This window comes from Papio anubis, chromosome 12 (assembly GCF_008728515.1).
Source record: "Papio anubis isolate 15944 chromosome 12, Panubis1.0, whole genome shotgun sequence".
NCBI classification, from domain to species: Eukaryota; Metazoa; Chordata; class Mammalia; order Primates; family Cercopithecidae; genus Papio; species Papio anubis.
In genome coordinates this window covers 68,444,120-68,464,439 of record NC_044987.1, presented here as the reverse complement: position 1 = coordinate 68,464,439, position 20,320 = coordinate 68,444,120, and positions in this window count along the sequence as shown.

Genomic DNA, 20,320 nt, shown 5'->3' with positions numbered 1-20,320 from the left:
CTCCTGCCTCAAGCCTCCCAAATTGCCGGGATTACAGGTGTATGCCACCACACACAGCTGAAGTTCATTAATTTTAATTGCTGAATAATGTGAATATACCATGTATTATGAAGTTATTTTTTTCTGCTGTTGATGGATATTTGGGTTATTACCAGTCTTTGGTTATTATGAATAATGGTGCTAAGAACATTCTTTGAGAGTTTTTTTGTGCAAGTGTGCATACATTTCTGCTGGGCATATATACATAGGAGAGGAACTGCTGGCAGGTAGCATGTGTCAAACTCTTTTCCAGAGTGATTGTATCAATTTTCACTCCCACCAGCATGATAGGAGTGTTCTTCTTGTGCTGCATCCTGGACAACACTTATCATCAATCTTCTTATTTTTAGCCATTCTGGTGGGAATCCAGTGGTATCTTGTTGTGGTTTTAATTTGCATTTCCATGATGACTAATGATGTCGAATGTTTTCTCATATGTGTATTGGCTACTTGGATATCCTTTCTGATGAAGTGCCCGTCCAAGTTTCTTGCCAATTTTTCTATTAGTTTTTCAGATCTTTTCTTCCGGGCTTATAATAGTTTTTTATATTTTCTGAATATTACTACTAGTTGGTAATACATATCATGGTATCTTTCACTCTGTGGTTTGCCTGTACTCGGTTAATGGTGAATTTTGATGAACAGAAGTTTTAAATTTTGACATAATCCAATCTTTTCTTCTATGGTTAGTGTTTTTTGAATCCTATTTAAGAAATCTTTCCTTACCATAGAAAATATCATAAAGATATTTTCCTATATTATCTTTAGGGGATTAATTGTTCTACCCTTCACATTTTAAGCCATAATCCACCTGGGTTGATTTTTTTTTAACGTATATGGTGTTTTGTTGTTTCATTTTTAAGTTTTTTTTTTTTTTTAATATGGATATCCAATGGCTAAAACATTGGAAGAAATAGACAGTAGGTAAAGAGAAGAAAAACTTAAAGAAAAAAGGACCCAATACTGTTTATTGAAAGAATTGTCCTTTCTCCACTACTCTGAAGCATTACCTTTTTCAAAAATGAAGGGTCCAGGCTGGAGGCAGTGACTCATGCCTGTAATCCCAGCATTTTGGGAGGCTGAGGCAGGCAGATTACCTGGGGTCAGGAGTTCAAGACCAGCCTGGCCAACATGGTGAAACCCTATTTCTACTAAAAATACAAAAACCAGCTGGGTGTGGTGTGCATGCCTGTAATCCCAGCTACTCAGAAGACTGAGGCAGGAAAGTCGCTTGAACCCGGGAGATGGAGTTTGCAGTGAGCCGAGATCATGCTACTGTACTCCTGTACTCCAGCCTTGGCGACAGAGTGAGACTTTGTCTCAAAAAAAAAAAAAAAAAAAAAGAAAAGAAAAAGAAGGGTCTACATATGTAGGTCTCTTTCTGGACCCACAGAAAGGGGGTTGGTCTATTTGTTTACCTATGTGCCAATATCAAAGTTAACTGCTGTAGCTTTATAATAAGTCTTGATACTTCATAGTGTTTCCATCTTGTTCTTCTTTTTAAGAATGTCTTGACTATTTTTTATTCTTTGCATTTCCATATATTGTAGAATCAGCTTGTCAATTTCCATGAACAAAACTGCTAATATTTTTTATTAAGATTGCATTTAATCTCTAGATCAATGTGGGAAATGTTGGCATCTTCATAATATTGAGTCTTTGAATCTGGGCGTATGTTATGGTCATAATTTAGATCTTCTTTAATTCTCTAATGTCTTGTTTCCTGGGTAGAGGTCTTTCACATATTTTATTATATTTGTCCCAAAGGTACTCACTATTTTTTATGCTATTACAAACAGTACCTTTAAATTTTTACTTTCAGCTGGGTGCAGTGGCACATGCCTGTAGTTCCAGCACTTTGGAGGCCAAGGTGGAAGGATCACTTGAGCCCAGGAGTTCGAGACCAGCCTAGTTAACATAGCGAGAGCCTGTCTCTACAATTTTTTTTGAGACGGAGTCTCGCTTCTGTCACTCAGCCGGAGTGCAGTGGCCGGATCTCAGCTCACTGCAAGCTCCGGCCCTGGGTTCATGCCATTCTCCTGCCTCAGCCTCCCCGAGTAGCTGGGACTACAGGCGCTCACCACCTTGCTCCGGCTATTTTTGTAATTTTAGTAGAGACGGGTTTCACTGTTAGCCAGGGATGGTCTTCGCTGGATCTTCCTGACCTCGTGATCTCGGCCAGCCTCAGCTCCCAAAGTGCTGGGATTACAGGCTTGAGCCACCGCCCCCGGCCATTTTTTTTTTTTAATTAGCTGAGTGTGGTGGCATGCCCCTGTAATCCCAGCTGCTTGGGAGGCTGAGAAAGGAGGGTCACTTGAGCCCAGGAGTTTGAGACTGCAGTAGGTGGTGATCATGCCACTGCACTCTAGCCTGGGTAACAAAGCAAGATCCTGTCCCTCAAAAAACAAAATTTTTTTAACTTCGTATTTGTTGCTGTTACTTTATAGAAATACATTTGATGCTTCTGGCATCCAGAAACCTCAAGTGTATCCATCAGGATAAGCTAGGTTATGCTACAGTAAAAAACAAAAACTTTCACTTCTTTAAACAGTATTTGCCTTTCACTTACACTATAAATCCACTACAGATCTGCATGGAAGCCCTGCCCTTTGAAGTCACTCATGGACCCAGACTGATACAGGATTTTTCTCAGCACATGCTTCAAGATTCTCAGGGGTAGAGAAAACAGAGAACATGGTTAACCATGAGCTGACTCCTAAAGCTTCTTCCCAGAAGATACACATACCACTTAGCCAAAGTAAATCATGTAAGGTATGTTTAAGTTCAACAAGGCAGGGAGGCACATAGAATATTTGTGAACAACAATACAGTTAGCCATATTAATTGTAATGACTTTATCTGGACAATCTTAACTTGTTTTACTGTACTTTGCCTTACTGCCCTTTGCAGATATTACATTTTTTTTTTTTTTTTTTTTGCAAAGTGAAGGTTTGTGGCAGTCTTGCATTGAGCAAGTCTGTTGCTGCCATTTTTCCAACAGCATGTGTTCACTTCATGTTTCTGTGTCACGTTTTGGTAATTCTTGTAGTATTTCACACTTTTTAATTATTGTTTCTGTTAGGGTGATCTGTAATCAGTTATCTTTGATGTTACTATTGTCATTGTTTTGGGGTACCACAAACCGTGCCCACGTAAGCTCACAAATTTAATAAATGTTGTGTATATTCTCACTACTCCATTGACTGGCCCTTCTCCCATCTCTCCCCCTCTCCTCAGGCCTCCCTATTCCCTGAGACAAAACAATATTGAAATTATAATCCTACAATAGCCTCTACGTGTTCAAGTGAAAGGAAGAGTTGCAAGTCTCTCACTTTAAATTCAAAGCTAGAAATGATTAAGCGTAGTGAGGAAGGCATGTCAAAAGCTGAGATAGGCTGAAGACTAGGCCTCTTGCCCCAAACAGTTAGCCAAGTTGGGAAAGCAAAGGAAAAGTTCTTGAAGGAAATTAAAAGTGCTACTTTAGTGAACATTTGAATGATAAGAAAGTGAAATAGCCTTATTGCTGATGTGGAGAAAGTTTTAGTGGTCTGGATAAAAGATCAGACCAGCCACAACATCCCCTTAAACCAAAGACTAATCCAGAGCAAGGCCCTAACTCTCTTCAGCTCTGTGAAGGCTGAGAGAGCTGAGGAAGCTGCAGAAGAAATGTCAGAAGCTAGGAGAGATTGGTTCATGAGGTTTAAGGAAAGAAGCCATCTTCATAGTATAAAAGGGCAAGGGGAAGCAGCAAGTGCTGATGGAGAAGCTGCAGCAAGTGCTGATGGAGAAGCTACAGCAACTGATCCAGATCTAGCTAAGATCATTGATGAAGGTGGTTACTCTAAATAGCAGACTTTCAATGTAGATGAAACAGCCTTCTCTTGGAAGGAGATGCCATCTAGGACTTTCATGGCTAGAGAGGGGAAGTCAGTGCCTGGCTTCAATGCATTGAAGGACAGGCCGACTCTCTTGTTAGGCACGAATGCAGCTGGTGATGTTAAGTTGAAGCCAGTGCTCATTTACTCAGCCTGTGCTCTATAAATGGAACAACAAAGCTGGGATGACAGCACATCTGTTTATAGCATGATTTTCTGAATATTTTAAGCCCACTGTTGAGACCTACTGCTCAAAAAAAAAAAAAAAAAAAAAAAAAAAAAGAATCCTGTCAAAGTATTACTGTTGATTGACAATGCACCTAGTCACTCAAGCGCTCTCTGGTGGAGATGTATTGGGAGATTCATGTTGTTTTCGTGCTTGCTAACACAGCATTCATTCTGCAACCCATGGATCAAGGAGTAGGTGTGACTTCCATGTCTTATTTAAGAAATACATTTCATAAGGCTATAGCTGCCATACATAGTGATTCCTCTGATGGATCTGGGCACAATGAATATATTCTGTAAAGGATTCACCATTCTAGATGCTATTAAGAACATTTATGATTAATGGAAGGAGGTCAAAATATCAACATTAATGGGAGTTTGGGAGAAGTTGATTCCAGCTCTCATGCATGACTCTGACAGGTTCAAGACTTCAGTGGAGGGAGTAATTACTGATGTGGCAGAAACAGCAAAAGAACTAGGATTAAAAGTGAGCTTCAAATGTGACTGAATTGCTATAATCTTATGATTGAACTTGAAGTTGCTTCTTATGGATGAACAAAGAACGTGGTTTCTTGAAATGGAATCTACTCCTGGTGAAGATGCTGTGAACACTTGAAATGACAACAAAAGATTTAGAAAATTATGTAAATTTAGCTGATTAAGCAGTGGCAGTGTTTGAGAGGATTGGCTCCAATATTGAAAGAAGTTTTACTGTGGGTAAAAATCCCATCAAACAGCATTGCATGCTATAGAGAAATCTTTTGTGAAAGAAAGAGTCAATTATGTGGCAAACTTCATTGCTGTCTTATTTTCAGAAATTGCCACAGTTACCCTAGCCTTCAGCAACCAACCACCACCCTGAGCAGTCAGCAGCCATCAATATTGAGGCAAGACCCTCACCAGCAAAAGGATTACAACTCGCTGAAGACTCAGATGATTGTTAGCATTTTCAGCAATAAAGTATTTTAAATTAAAGAATGTACATTTTTAGACATGATGCTATTGCACAATACACTATAGTGTAGTGTAAATGTAACTTTTTTTTTTTTTTTTTTTGAGACAGGGTCTCATTCTGTCACCCAGGCTGGCATGCAGTGGCATGATCTCAGCTCACTGCAGCCTTGACCTATTGGGCTCCAGTAATCCTTCCACTTCAGTCACCCTCCTAAATAGCTGGGACCACAGGCCACCATTCCTGCCCAAACATAACTTGTATATGCAATGCAATGGGAAACAAAAAAATTTGTGTGACTCACTTTATTGTAATATTTGCTTTATTGTAGTGGTCTGGAATTGAACCCATAATATCTCCGAGGTATGCGTGTACTTTTAAAAAGTTTCTAAATCCACATTGATATTGTTTGTGAATAATTCATTTTTATCCCTTTTCAACCCTTAGACTTAATTTCTTTTTCTTGTCTTACTGACTTAACCAGGATTCCTAGTACAATGTTGAAGTGATGATAGTAGGCATTCTACTGTGTTCCCTGTTGCAGAGGAGAAGCTTTTAAGTTTTCACCATTAAATGTGAGTTTGCTCTAGGTTTGGGGTAGATATTCTTTATCAGATTAAGAGAATTCCCTTCTACTCTTAGATTGCTAAGCATTATTATCATAAATGAATGTTTACTTTTTTTTTTTTTTTTGCGAAGGAGTCTTCCTCTGTTACCCAGGCTGGTGTAATCTCAGCTCACTGCAAGCTCTGCTTCCCGGGTTCACACCATTCTCCTGCCTCAGCCTCCCGAGTAGCTGGGACTACAGGTGGCTGCCACCATGCCCAGCTAATTTGTATTTTTAGTAGAGATGGGGTTTCACCATGTTGGTCAAGCTGGTCTCCATCTCCTGACCTCGTGATCTGCCCACCTCGGCCTCCCAAAGTGCTGGGATTATAGGCCTGAGCTACCGCACCCAGCCAGATGTTGACTTTTATCAGAAGACTTTTGTGCCCCTATTGAGATAATTATGTACTTTTTTTCTCTTTTAATAAGCCAGTGTGATTAATTACTTGGGTTGTTTCCTTGGGTTTAATTTGCTGTTCTTTTTCTTATTAGTTTTAGCTTAGGTTGTGTCCTAAAACACATTTATACAATCCGTACAATTTCAATTCTTTGAATTCTTCAATTATTTTATTTTCCCCTCCTGTTAGCTTGGTAATTCTATTCCTTTACTCTTCTTTCAGTAGTGACCCATGAAATTATAATATACACTGGCTTATCAATGTCTAATCTAAATTATTACTCTTTCTCTTTCCAGACAATGTAAGGACCTTTAGAATAACTTCATTTCTTGTCTGGACTTATATGTTACTGTTGTTATATATTTTAATTCTCTATATATACATATATTTATGTATATATTATATACAACAATAAATACATGTAATAAAAATATATTGAATATTAAATGTATATATTTAAACCCATTAGATGTTGTTACATTATTGTTACTATTTAAAAAATACAATAGTTACCTAGCCTTCCCCCTTTTCTGATGTTCTTCATTAATGCCTGTGTCTAGAATGCCTGTGTTCTTCTGCTTGAAGAACAACCTTTAGTATTTTCCACTAACAGCAGTTTGCTGGAGTTAAATCATCTCATGCTTTTAGAAGGACATGTTAGCTGAGTATGAAATTCTGGGTTAGTACTTATTTTCAATATCTAGACAATGGAAGATATTCCATTGTCTCTGGCTTCTCCAGTTTCCACTGAGAAGTTACTGGGCAGCCTCACTGTTGTTGTTCCAGTCAAGGTAATCTCTCTATTCGTTACTGTTTTTGAGATTGTTTCTTTGTCATTTAAAAAAAATAATTTACCAAGATTTGCCTGAATGTGGTATTTATTGCACTTGGGTTTCACAGTGTGTCCTGAATCTGGGGTTTTGTCTTTTGTCAGTTTTAGAAATTTTTCATCCACTATCTCTTTAGATACTACTTTTTCATATTTTCTCTCCCTGTCCTTCCAGAATTCCGTTTACACATATGTTAGATCTTAGCGCTGTATTCTGTATGTCTTTTATGTTCATATCTGTATTTTTCAATCCCTTTGCCTCTCCATGAATCTGGTTATTCGTTGCGGATATTGTCTTCCAATCTGTTTTCAAATTCACTTTAGCTGCTGCTAAACCCATTAATCAATTTCTCTCTATATAACTCTAATATAGAATTCAGGTAAGGTTTGACCAGGGCCCAGTTCTATTTCTCTGAGATTCCAGGCTCTTCCCTCTTATGTGTATGAGCTTTGTCCTCAGGTTGGCTTCATCCATGGTAGCAAGACAGAAGCAAGGACTACTTGTTTTCTTGATTACATCAAGCAGATATGAGAGGGCTTTTGTGTCAACAATTCAAGTAAGATTCTTGAATTCTTGCTTCTCATCATGATTCTTCTGGTTTTGTTAACATGCCTGCCCTTAGACCAATGTCTGTGACCAGAAAGATGAAATGTGCTCATTTAATTAGGTTCCACCCCTGGAACTGGAATTGGGGTCAGTTTTCTGAAGACACGTGTTGCTTAGAGAAGAAGTAGATACCTAAATGAAATTAATAAATTAAAAGCAGGGCATTGTAAGAAAGAGAGAAGGAGTGACGTATACTTACAAGGCAGCCAAATGACTACTACATCTTCCAATGAGCGTAATGAGCATAAACTCATGACTACTCTTGGAGCCTATGCAGACAAACAGGTGTTGGCTGAGGTTGCCCCAGTTTCCAAGAGAATGACTTTCTGTGATAACTTTGTTTCTCATATGCCTTTCTGCACTGAGAACCTGACAAGCTAAAAAATGGCATTTCTAAGCTCCCTTGCAGCTAGGGTTCTGGACATGACTTTCTACTAGTGAAATGTATTTGTGTGAGATTTGAAAAGTATAGGTGAGGCAGAGGCTGTTTGCCAGTTGGTTTTAGCTTTGTTTGTTTTTGATTAAAAAAGATTGTGGTGATGAATCTATTAACCAGATTGTAGGTACAGAGAAGCAATGGCTATGATGCCAGCTTCCTTGTCTTGATTCTTGAGAATTCAAGCAATGTGTTCAAGGTTACATAGATAACAAGTGACAGAGTTCAAGCTCAGGTTTCTGAACTACTCAGTGAGTTCTTGAAGTTTGTCCCGTGGTTGCTGAGAGGTAGTGGCTTCCCAGCTCAGTCAGTTCTGTTGTCTCCTAAAAATCCTTCCTGAAGGTGAGTCTAGAGCTCACCCCTCCAGCTCTTCCAATCATTTCGTAAGCTCTTAGTTCTCTCTATTGTAGACCTTTCTGCTTACAATATCTACAGCCATTTCCATTTCCTGCACTGAAACCTTTTCACTAGCATAATAAGGAAAACATCCTTCTGGGATCTGGACAGAGCTAGTTTATCTCCAGAAATTCCAGGTGTCCTAATTACAATCATGGAATGGGTATGGATTAATAACCAGGTTTCTTCCAACAAGCAGGGACAAGTACCTGTTCTTTGACATGGCCACAGAATAGCCTGAATGGAGAAACTCAGGAACGGTGGTCCAGGTTGGGCTTGACTTCCATGGGTCTTGCCTCCACTGGGTGGGTGGGGGGTGGGAATCCTTTTTACTGTGTGTCTACTCTGTGCCGCAGCCTGCACTCAGTGCTTCACAAACATCATTCATCCACAGCTCACTACAGCCCTAGAAAGCCAGTATGATTATCCTTAGTTTACATGTGGGAAAACTGAGACTCAGAGAGGTTAAAGCAACCTGCCCAAGATTCCATAGATAATAAATGACAGAATCAGAGTTAACATCAGGCCTGTCTGCATGCTCAGCTTACACTTGTTTACATTTTAAAATCTCTTTTCTTTTCTTTCTTTTTTTTTCCTGTATTGCTCTGTCACCCAGTCTGGAGTGCAGTGATATGATCATAGCTCACTGTTGTCTTGAACTCCTGGGCTCAAGCAATCCTCCTGCCTCAGCCTCCTGAGTAGCTAGGACTACAGGCACATACCACTATGCCTAGCTTTATTTATTTATTTATTTATTTATTTATTTATTTAGTTAGTTAGTTAGTTAGTTAGTTAGTTAGTTGAGACAGGGTCTCATTATGTTGCCCAGGCTAGTCTCAAACCCCTGGGCTAAAGCAATCCTCCTGCCTTGGCTTCCAAAATCTTTGAGATTATAGGCACAAGCCACCACACCTGGCCTCTTTTATTAATTATAAAGGTAATGAGTGTTAATTGTAGAAACTTTGGCTTCACCCCTTTGGAGTCAAGGTAGCAAGATAAAAACAGGTGCTATTTTTTCTACAAATATATTTATATAAAGTCCCTGCTGCTTTTGTCACATATGATGCCTAGTTTTTGATACAAGATATATGAACTCTGTATTAGTCCATTCTCATGCTGCTATGAAAAAAATACCCGAGACTGGGTAACTTATAAAGAAAAGAGGTTTATTGACTCTCAGTTCCACATGGCTAGGGAGACCTCAGGAAACTTACAATCATGGTGAAAGGTAGCTCTTCACAGGGCAGCAGGAAAGAGAATGAATACCAGCAGGGAAATGCTTATAAAACCATCAGATTTTGTGAGAACTCACTCACTATCTCAAGAACAGCATGTGGGAAACTGCCCCCATGATTCAATTACCTCCTACTGGGTCCCTCCCATGAGGGGATTATGGGGATTACAATTCAAGATGAGATTGAGGGGGGACACAGCCAAACCATATCAAACTGTATTTTCTCTTCCTTTTCTTTTCCCTTGATCACTGGTATGAACAGTATTTCAGAAATAACTAATTAACAAGCTGGCTTTGTGTTGACCTATTAATAAATGAAAGGGTAGACAATTACCTGCAATAACTGAATTGTAGATAACTATAAGGACTCACAGGTCGCATCTTAACTCGTTATCTCATTAATAGGCTCTGTGAGCTAATTTAAAAGGATTTTTTTTTTTTTTTTTTTTTTGAGACAGAGTCTTGCTCTGTCGCCCAGGCTGGAGTGCAGTGGCGCAATCTCGGCTCACTGCAACCTTCACCTCCCAGGTTTAAGCCATGCTCCTGCCTCAGCCTTGCAAGTAGCTGGGATTACATGCACCCGCCACCATGCCTGGCTAATTTTTGTATTTTTAGTAGAGACAGGGTTCACCACGTTGGTCAGGCTGGTCTCGAACTCCTGACCTCATGATCCACCCGCCTCAGTCTCCCAAAGTACTGGGATTACAGGCGTGAGACACCATGCCCAGCCAATATCAATAATCTTATATGATGATTTTAACCATATAGAATCACACTGGCCAAAGTGTGTGTGTGTGAGAGAGAGATTGTGTGTGTGTGTTTGTGTGTGTGTGTGTTTTGATTGCCTATTCTTTTCTCACAGGCTGTAGGCAATAGTTACCAATGTTGCCACAAAAATTTAAAAGATGTTATCTGTTGCCTATTTAGCCCAAATTTGTCAGGAGGATAATTCACCATAATCATGTCAACAATTCTAAGGCAGCAGTTGAAAGTCAGTGTTATACTCTGTGGCTGAAAATGAACTATGAGCAAATCTCACATTGAAAAATCCCACGTGATGAACATTGAGATTCTCAAAAGTGACTGTGATCTGGACTTCATTCAATTTTAAGTACTTTGGTAGTCATGACAATAAAAATCACCTCTACTCCACTTCTCCTTCTCCTCCTCCTGCTTCTCCTCCTCTCATGATAATATAGTTACAATGTCAACAACTATAAGTATAAGGAGAAAGTCCCCCTCCCATCCTTGACTCCCATCTATCCATTCCCATCCGTGCCTTTGGTAACCATCTTCTTTTACTTATGTATCTTTCTAGATATTCTTTATGTATATACAAGTAAATACAAGTATATATTCTTGTTTTTCTTCCTTCTTTACTCAAAAAGTAGCAAAATATATGCACTGTTCTGTACTTTTTTTCAATTTAAAACTGTATCTTGGAGATCTTTCCATATTGGAACATATAGAGCACCTTCATTCATTTTTATAGCTACTTAATGTCCTATTTTATGAATGTCATGTAATTTATATTTCTAGTTCCCTAGTCACCTTGATGGCCATTTGAATTGTTTCTAATATTTTGCTACTACAAACAATGCTGTGGTGAATAGCATTGTACATATGTCATTTTGCACATAAGAGTCTATCTGTAGAATAAATTGCCAAAAGTAAAATTCTTGGGTGAAAAAACAAATACTTTTTTTTCTTTTGAGACAGAGTCTCAGTCTGTTGCCCCGGCTGGAGTACAGTGGCACAATCTCGACTCACTGCATCCTCCATCTCCCAGGTTCAAGTAATTCTTCTGTCTCAGCCTCCCGAGTAGCTGGGATTACAGGCATGCGCCACCACACCCGGCTAATTTTTGTATTTTTAGTAGAGATGGGGTTTCACCATATTGGTCAGGCTGGTCTCGAACTCCTGAGCTCATGTGATCCACCCACCTTAGCCTCCCAAAGTGCTGGGATTACAGGCGTGAGCCACCGTGCCTGGCCAAAAAGATAAATACTTTTAAAATTTAAATAGATAATTTGAGATTTATCTTCATAGAACTTATGTCAATATACACCCTCACCACCAATTTTTGAAATGCCTGTTTTCCCAGTCTCACTGTGAGAGTGTTATCAAACTTTGGATTTTTGTCAATGTACTAAGTAAGTAAGCATTTCTATCTTAGTGTTTTATTTTGTATTTTATTCATTATGCATGAGGTTAAGAATATTTCCATGTGTTTAAAATTTATTTATATTTCTTGTCTACCCATGTTCTTTGCCTATTTTCTATTGGGTTACTTAGAAGTCTTATTGACTGCTGGTGACTCCTGTTATATGTTAGGGAGATGACTTCTTTGTGATTTGATATGAAAACATTTTCCCTGGTTTAATATTTATTCTTCAACTTTACTTACAGTATTTTTTAAACATGCAGAGTAGTTTTTCATTTTGGTGTAGTTGAACTTCTTGATCCTATATGACTTCTGGATTTTGGGTGATAGAAAGCTTTCCTTACTACAAGATGAAAGTATTTTTCCATTTTTCTTTTAGTATTTGTGAGGTTTTAAAAAAAAAGTTAAATTTTTTACACATTTGAAGTTAACCTAGAGAGCCTTGAAGAGTGGATTCAACTTTATTTTTGTCTAGGTGGCTGCTTATTTGTCCCAGTACTACTTATTTAGTGGTCAGTAATTTCTCCAATGACTTGAGATGTCAACTTTATGATACTGTATCCTTATATGATTTTGAGACTATTTGTGAATGTGATGTTCTACTCCATTAGCCTCTATCTGTCTCCAACTTACAAGCCAGCACTACATTGTTGTGATGACTGAGGCTTCATAACATCCTTTTATATCTAGGAGTGCTGACCCACCTCCCCCTTGCTCCTTGCTCTTCTTTATATTTTTTATTGCTACTCTTGCTTCTTTCTTTTTCTATATGAACTTTTAGACTCAACTTTTTTAGCCAAAAAAGCCTATTTGTATGTTTGTTGGATTACATTAAAATTTTTAAATTAAGTGATGGAGAATTTACAGCTTTATGATGTTGAGGATTTCTATCCAAGAGCGTGTTATATTTCCATTTGTTTAAATTTTTTGAGGGGGGTTATATTTAGTAGCATGTTATAAACTTTCCTCACACGGGCCTTGACTATTTCTTGCTAAGTTTATTGCCAGGTATTGAATTTTTTTTTTGTTTGTTTCTAATAGAAATAAAGTCTTTTCTTCCATCACGTTACTTATATTGATAAAACTTGACGTTTGTAAATTAATTTTGTTCCCGACTAATTTTGTTGCATTTTCTTTTTGTTGTAGTAGATTTTTAGCATATTTCCTTGGGGTTTCAAGACATACAATTATATTTCCTGCAATAGTTCCTCTCTTCTAATTTTTATACCACTAGTTTATTTTAATCTAGTTGATTCACCTAACACACCTAGTAAAGTATTAAATAGTGTTGACGTGACCGTCTTTGTTTTGTTGTTTCAGAATTTAATGGAGATGCTTCTAGCGTTTCCCCATTAAGTCTGATGTTGGTATTGGGTCGAGATAATTTTTTTTTCATGCTAAGAAGATATCTTTCCCTATCTCATTGAATGTTTTGATCAAGAATATTGTTTCAAATGCCTTTAGTGTCTATGGAGGTGATCATATGATTTCCCTCTCAAATCTATAATATTCAAATTTATTGTGATTAATTATGTAAGTAGGTTTCATAATATTAAACCATCCTTGCACCCTGAAATATATCCCACTTGGTTATGATGTTGAAATCTGATTGATAATTCTTTACTGAGGGTTTTTAACTGATGGTCACAAGTGATATTGATCTATGGTTTGCTTTTTTGTGTACAGTATTAAGTTTTGGTATCAGTGGTATACTTGCTTCATATAAAGAATTTGAAAGATTTTTTCAGTGCTTTGGAACAATTAAAAAACATTGGAATATTTACTTTTTAAAAGTTTGTTCAAATTTCCCTTGTGAAATTGCCTGGGCCTGCTGCTTTTTTCAGGGGTAGACTAACTCTTTGACAATCTTCTCTATCTCTTCCATATAAATTGGCCTCCATCATTTCTTTGTCTTGAGGTCAGTTTTGTGTACATGGCTCTTCTGCTATTTAGGAATCTTGGATTTTTCTTCTTGTAGATGCCTTTATAATTATAACCTTCTATGATGTCCTTTACTCTCCATTTCTTTTTTTTCTTTTTTTTTTTTTTGAGATAGAGTCTTGCTCTGTCACCTAGGCTAGAGTGCAGTGGCACAATCTTGGCTCACTGCAACCTCTGCCTCCTGGGTTCAAGCAATTCTCCTGCCTCAGCCTCCCGAGTAGCTGGGACTACAGGTGTGTGCCACCACGTCCAGCTAATTTTTTTTTGTATTTTTAGTAGAGATGGGGTTTCACCATGTTAGCCAGGATGGTCTTGATCTTCTGACCTCATGATCCGCCTGCCCCCGCCTCCCAACGTGCTGGGATTACAAGCATAAGCCACCATGCCTGGCCTGCTGTCTGTTTCTTTAGGTAGTATCTATGACTTCCCAGTTATGAGAATAATAAAATGAGCTCAGATTCTAATACTTTATTCTTGAGAACCTGTATCTACTCTTTAAACAAACCTTTTCTGAGTGTCTGCTGTGTTCCAGACCTAGCTGAGCCTGGAAAATGCAGAGGTCAATCACAGACACCACATGCCCCTATGGGGCTCGAAGTCCATAAGCTGGGAAGGCAGCCATGGACATTGACGGCTATGACTATATGTTGGATGCTATGTTTAGGATTTGTGCAGCAGACTGTGGGGACACAGAAGAGAAGTGCCTGCCCCGGGCCAGGAGGGGGTTTGCTAGGAAAGACTCTGGGAAGGTGATACTACAGCAAGTCTCAAAGGATGAGCTGTGGCCAGGAAGAATGTTCGAGGTAGAGGGGCTGGACAAAGGCTTGGCATTGTGGAGCAGTTTGGGAGGGCTGGAAATGGGGTGCACTTATGTGAGAGATGGGGCTTCATAAGTCTTGGATGAAAGACAAGAGGCAGATTATAAAGGCTCTTGATGGCCTGGCGCGATGGCTCACGCCTGTAATCCTGGCACTTTGGGAGGCCAAGACGGGCAGATCATTTGAGGTCAGGAGTTCGAGACCAGCCTGCCCAACATGGTGAAACCCCATCTCTACTAAAAATACAAAAATTAGCGAAGCATGGTATAGTCCCAGCTACTCGGGAGGCTGAGGCAGGAGAATTGCTTGAACCTGGGAGGCGGAGGTTGCAGTGAGCCACAAGATCGCGCCATTGCACTCCAGCTTGGGCAACAAAAGGGAAAGTCCATCTCAAAAAAAAAAAAAAAAAAAAAAAGGAGGAGGGGTGGGTTCTTGAATGCCATATCCATGAGTGTGGCTGGCTTTAAGAGTGTGCAGCCTGTACAGCCAGACAGATAGGGCCCTGTTCTCAGAAGGGCCCCATGTTTGGTGTTATTCCTTGCTGCTACCATCTTGAAATTTCTAAATTTCATCTTTCAACTTGTGTTTTGTAACTAAAGTCTGGTGGGACAATGGTACATGCACATGAGTAGTGGAGACACACTGGGTGACAGCACTAGCACACATAGGCACAAGCCTGACTGCTGGCTGCACGTGTGTATGTTTCAGGAGAAGTCCACAGCACTGTAGGGCTCCAAACCAGCTAAGCGGGGCCCAGGGCCCGTCACATCAGCTAAGACAGTGGCAGCAGCCACAGTGGCTACAGAAGAAAATGGGTCTCTACATGGAGACAGTACATGGGAAGCTGCTTGCCTGTTCACTCCCAGACTGTGTTCCTTTGATAGCTACACAAATACTAACTCTGACCTGAGCACTGGAACAGGAATTGCTAGTACTCACACAGTAAACTTAGTCAGTAAATTATTACAAAATAAAAGCAAACACAAGGATATTGCAATAAAGCATAGCAGCATGTATCAGAATTCTTTGAAGAGTTTAGAATCTCTGGTTTTTATTTATTTTATTTTTTTTTTAGAGACAAGGTCTCCCTCTGTCACCAAGGCTGAAATGCAGTGGCTCAAGCTATCCTGCCACCTTGGTCTCCCAAGTAGCTGAGACTACAGGCATGCACTACCATACCCCAAAAATAATGTTTTTATTCTGTAGAGACAGAGGTCTTGCTATGTTACCCAAGTTAGTCTCAAACTCTGGGGCTCAAGTGATTCTCTTGCTTTGGCTTCCCAAAGTGTTGGGATTATAGGTGTGAGCTACCACGCCCAGCCTCTGATTTTTAAAACTGCTGCAACATCACAAAGCAAATATCTGCAGGCTTAGAGACAGAAACCAAATATAAAAATCATTGCATTAGATTGAAAAGAGCCTTGTTTTCATAGGAAGTTTCAGATTAAGCAATCATTAACAAGGAAGACAATTTTAAAATAAATTTTTCCTTGTAATTGAAGATATAGAAATATATACATAAACAGGCCTTCTGAATTATATACAAATCATGAAGCCACTTTCAGCTTCTTATTTAACCTCCACATGTTACAAGAAATGTCAAAGAAAACATTAAAATGATATTGTATAAGTGTACATTAAAATTAAATTCAGATTTACACAAAAATGATTTGTATGAAGAGTTAAATCTTTTTAGAAAAATAATTCCACAAGAATTATCAGTTCTAGATATACTAAAACAGATCCAGTAACAGGTAGATCCAATAACAGATCCACTAGAAATTACATCCCTAGAAAGATCCTTCTGAAAATTAAAAATCATAAAAAATTATCACCTTTAATTTGCCAAGAACAACTGATATCCCTTCAATTATACTGACTAAAAATGAAGATCCTAAAAATATACATTTTGACAACCTTTTTTATTTTTGCAGAAAATGATCTGTGGAAATTATTTTGTGGAAAAATGAGCCAGAAAAATCTTATGATGAATCAAGATACCACAAAAATGGAGCTTTTTTTTTTTTTCCCCCCGAGACAAGCTCTTGCTCTGTCCCCCAGGCTGGAATGCAGTAGTGCAATCATAGCTCACTGTTACCATGATTTCCCTGGCTCAAGTGATCCTCCTGCCTCAGCCTTCCAAGTAGCTGGGACTACAGGTGGGTACCACTACACCCAGTTAATTTTATAAATCTTTTGGAGAGAAAAGGTCTCACTGTATTTCCCAGGCTGATCTCAAAATCCTAGGCTCAACTATCCTCCTGCCTTGGCCTCCCAAAGTGCTGGGATTACAGGCGTGAACCACCCCTCTTGGCCTAATGAAGCATTCTTATTTGTTGTATTACATAACATTATGACACCAAAATACTACCTTTTTGCAGTTTGTAAATTTATGTTTTTACTCATGTTACCCCTATTATGTTTTACAAGTACTGTTTTTAAAGGAAAGAACTAATTTTAGTGTTCTTAATAGCATCTTCCCCCTGCATTTTGTTAAGGCACCTTGCATTTTAATTTTGCACTGGGTCCTGCAAAGTATGCAGCTGCTCCTGCCCCTTAGGTTGGTCTACGGTACAGGTAATGTAGGTGAAGGGGCTTTAAGGAGTTTTAAACAGACATTGTCGTATTCATATTTTGGAAGAGGTGTGGAAGATGAACACCCATTATGTCTCACCTTTTTTGGTGGACTGTAAGCTCTGAGAGGGCAGCGTTTGCCTCTAATCTTTGGATCTTCCATAGGGCCTAGCACAATGCCTGGCACATGATGGGCTGTAGAGCGCACTGGTTAGGCAGGGGGATCGGAAACCAGGCTTCTTGGCATTGAGTCTTGGTCTGCCACTTACTAACAAATTACCTAACCTCTCTTCCCTTCACTATCCATATCTGTAAAATACAGGCTTCTATTTCACAGAGTTTTTAGGAAGATTAAATAAATACATGTGAAGTATTTAGAATAGTATCTGATATTTAGTATTCATTCAAGTGTTAACTATTATCATTTTAAGTAAATATTTATTGGAAGGATTTTAAAACTTCTGTAAGCAAAAGGGAACGTAGGTGCAGTTTTAGAAGCATTGAAGAAATAGAGGATCCTGGCATGTATGCCAAGATTGTATCAACTTTTGTGACTAAAATAATAATTTATTATTTCAGCCCCTGAGAGGATTCAACCCTATGCAATTACCTTTCTCCCACCTTATGGAGAGGATTGCCTAATGGAGGCTTATATAGAACTAAATAGCAGTACTTTTTTGGCTAAAATAATAGAAAACTCAATTCAAAAAACCCACAACGAAATACCACTTCATGTCTGTTAGGATGGCTATTATTGGAAAATTGGCAAATTACAAGTGTTGGTAAGGACGTGGAGAAATTGGAATCCTTATGCCCTGCTGGTGGGAATATGAAATGGTGTAGTTGGTAAGGAAAACGTTATGGTAGTTCCCCCCAAAATTAAAAAGAATTACCATCTGATCCAGCAATTGCATTCCTGGGTATACACTGAAAAAAAATTGAAAGCAGGGACATGGACAGATATTTGTACACCCATATTCATAGCAGCATTATTTACAATAGGCAAAAGGGAGAAGCAACCCAAGTGTCTGTGGACAGATGAATGGATGAACAAAATGTGATATATACATGCAATCAAATATTATTCAGCCTTAAAAAGGAAGGATATTCTGACACATGCTCAACTCAGAAGAACCTTGAAGCCGTTATGCCAAGTTAAATAAGCCAGTCATGAATACTATATTATTCTGCTCATATGAAATTCTTAAAGTAGTCAAATTTATAGGAACAGAAAGTAGAATGGTGGTTGTCAGGTGGAGTGGGATGGGGATTTATTGTTTAATAGGTAGAGTTTCAGTTTTGCAGGATGAAGAAAGTTCTGGGGATGGCTGGGCGTGGTGGCTCACACCTGTAATCCCAACACTTCAGGAGGCCAAGGTGAGCGGATCATCTGAGGTCAGGAGTTTGAAACTAGCCTGGGCAACATGGCAAAACCCTGTCTCTACTGAAAATACAAAAAAAAAAAAAAAAAAAATTAGCTGGGCATGGTGGTAGGCGCCTGTAATCACAGCTACTCAGGAGGCTGAGGCAGGAGAATGGCTTGAACCCAGGAGGCCGACCTTGCAGTGCCGAGTTCTGGAGACTGGACTGGCCAGCGATGGTTACAAAGCAATGTGAATGTATTTAATGCTGATAAGCTGTGTACTTAAAAATTGTTAAAATGGTAAATTTTGGCCGGGCGCGGTGTCTCAAGCCTGTAATCCCAGCACTTTGGGAGGCTGAGACGGGCGGATCACAAGGTCAGGAGATCGAGACCATCCTGGCTAACCCGGTGAAACCCCGTCTCTACTAAAAAATACAAAAAACTACCTGGGCGAGGTGGCGTGCGCCTGTAGTCCCAGCTACTCGGGAGGCTGAGGCAGGAGAATGGCGTGAACCCGGGAGGCGGAGCTTGCAGTGAGCTGACATCTGGCCCCTGCACTCCAGCCTGGGCGACAGAGCGAGACTCCGTCTCAAAAAAAAAAAGTAAATTTTATGTTATGTATGTTTTACCACAATTTAAAAAATAAAAATAAACCCACCAATACAAACAATAAGGAAGGTATTGGCACATATAACTGGAGGTCCTGAGGTAGGGAGTGTTTCCTGGTTGGCTTCTCAGGGTTTCTCTGTACTTAACCTCTTTTGGGGAAGGGAAGGAGGTATCAAGATGGCTGCCACAGTTTTTCATTCACCACAACCACATCCCAAAGAGGAAAAGAGAGTCTTTCTATTCCAGCCTTCCAAGCAAAGGGCTTGAGAGTCACTCTGATTGGAAAGCCGTCACGTGCTTATCTTTGAACCAATGACTGTTGGAATAATAGGTATTATTGTCTTAAGCCAACTCCAGAGCCTGCAGTTAGAGATGGGACAGTTTCCCTCCTAAGGACACAGGCTGCCTGTGAGAGGGGTGAGTATCTGTTAGGAAGGAGGGAAAGAACAGATGGGGATGGGTAAGCAACCAGAAAGATTTACTACCTCATAGCCAGCTCAGACATATTGAAAAGGTTTTTCTAGGAGATATGGAAGCCATTCATGGAGGAGAAATTAATGTGTGTGCAAGAGCAGATAGTCTTCCTTTATTTATTAGTTTTTTGTTTGTTTTTTTTTGTTTGTTTGAGATGGAGTCTCACTCTGCTGCCTGGGCTGGAGTGCAGTGGCACAATCTCAGCTCATTGCTACCTCTGCCTCCTGAGTTCAAGCAATTCCCCTGCCTCAGCCTCCCGAGTAGCTTGGACTACAAGCACCCACCACTAAGTCCGCTAATTATTATTATTATTATTGTTGTTGTTGTTGTTGTTGTTGTATTTTTAGTAGAGATGGGGTTTTACCATGTTGGCCAGCCTGGTCTTGAACTCCTGACATTGTGATTCACCTGCCTCGCTCTCCCAAAGTGCCAGGATTACAGGCGTGAGCCACTGCGCCCAGTCAACTCAAATTTTTTCATGCATGCCTCATTGCTTTTTGGGAGGACGTCTCAACAAATGTATTTTTCCTTGGAGTATAGTGATATTTATTAATCAAGATGTTGTTGCATTTTATTTTTTCAAATATTTATTGAGACCAACTTCTTCATGTCTTTCAGGCAAAGGGAACAGTGTCAGCAAAAGAAGAGATGTATAAGGAGAAAAATGATAAACTGCTAGTATGTGAAGTTTGATGTCGCTGGAGCATAGTCTGTGGGTAAAGGAGTGACAGGAAAAAAGGCTGGAAAGATAAAATGGGATCAGATCATAAAGGTCTT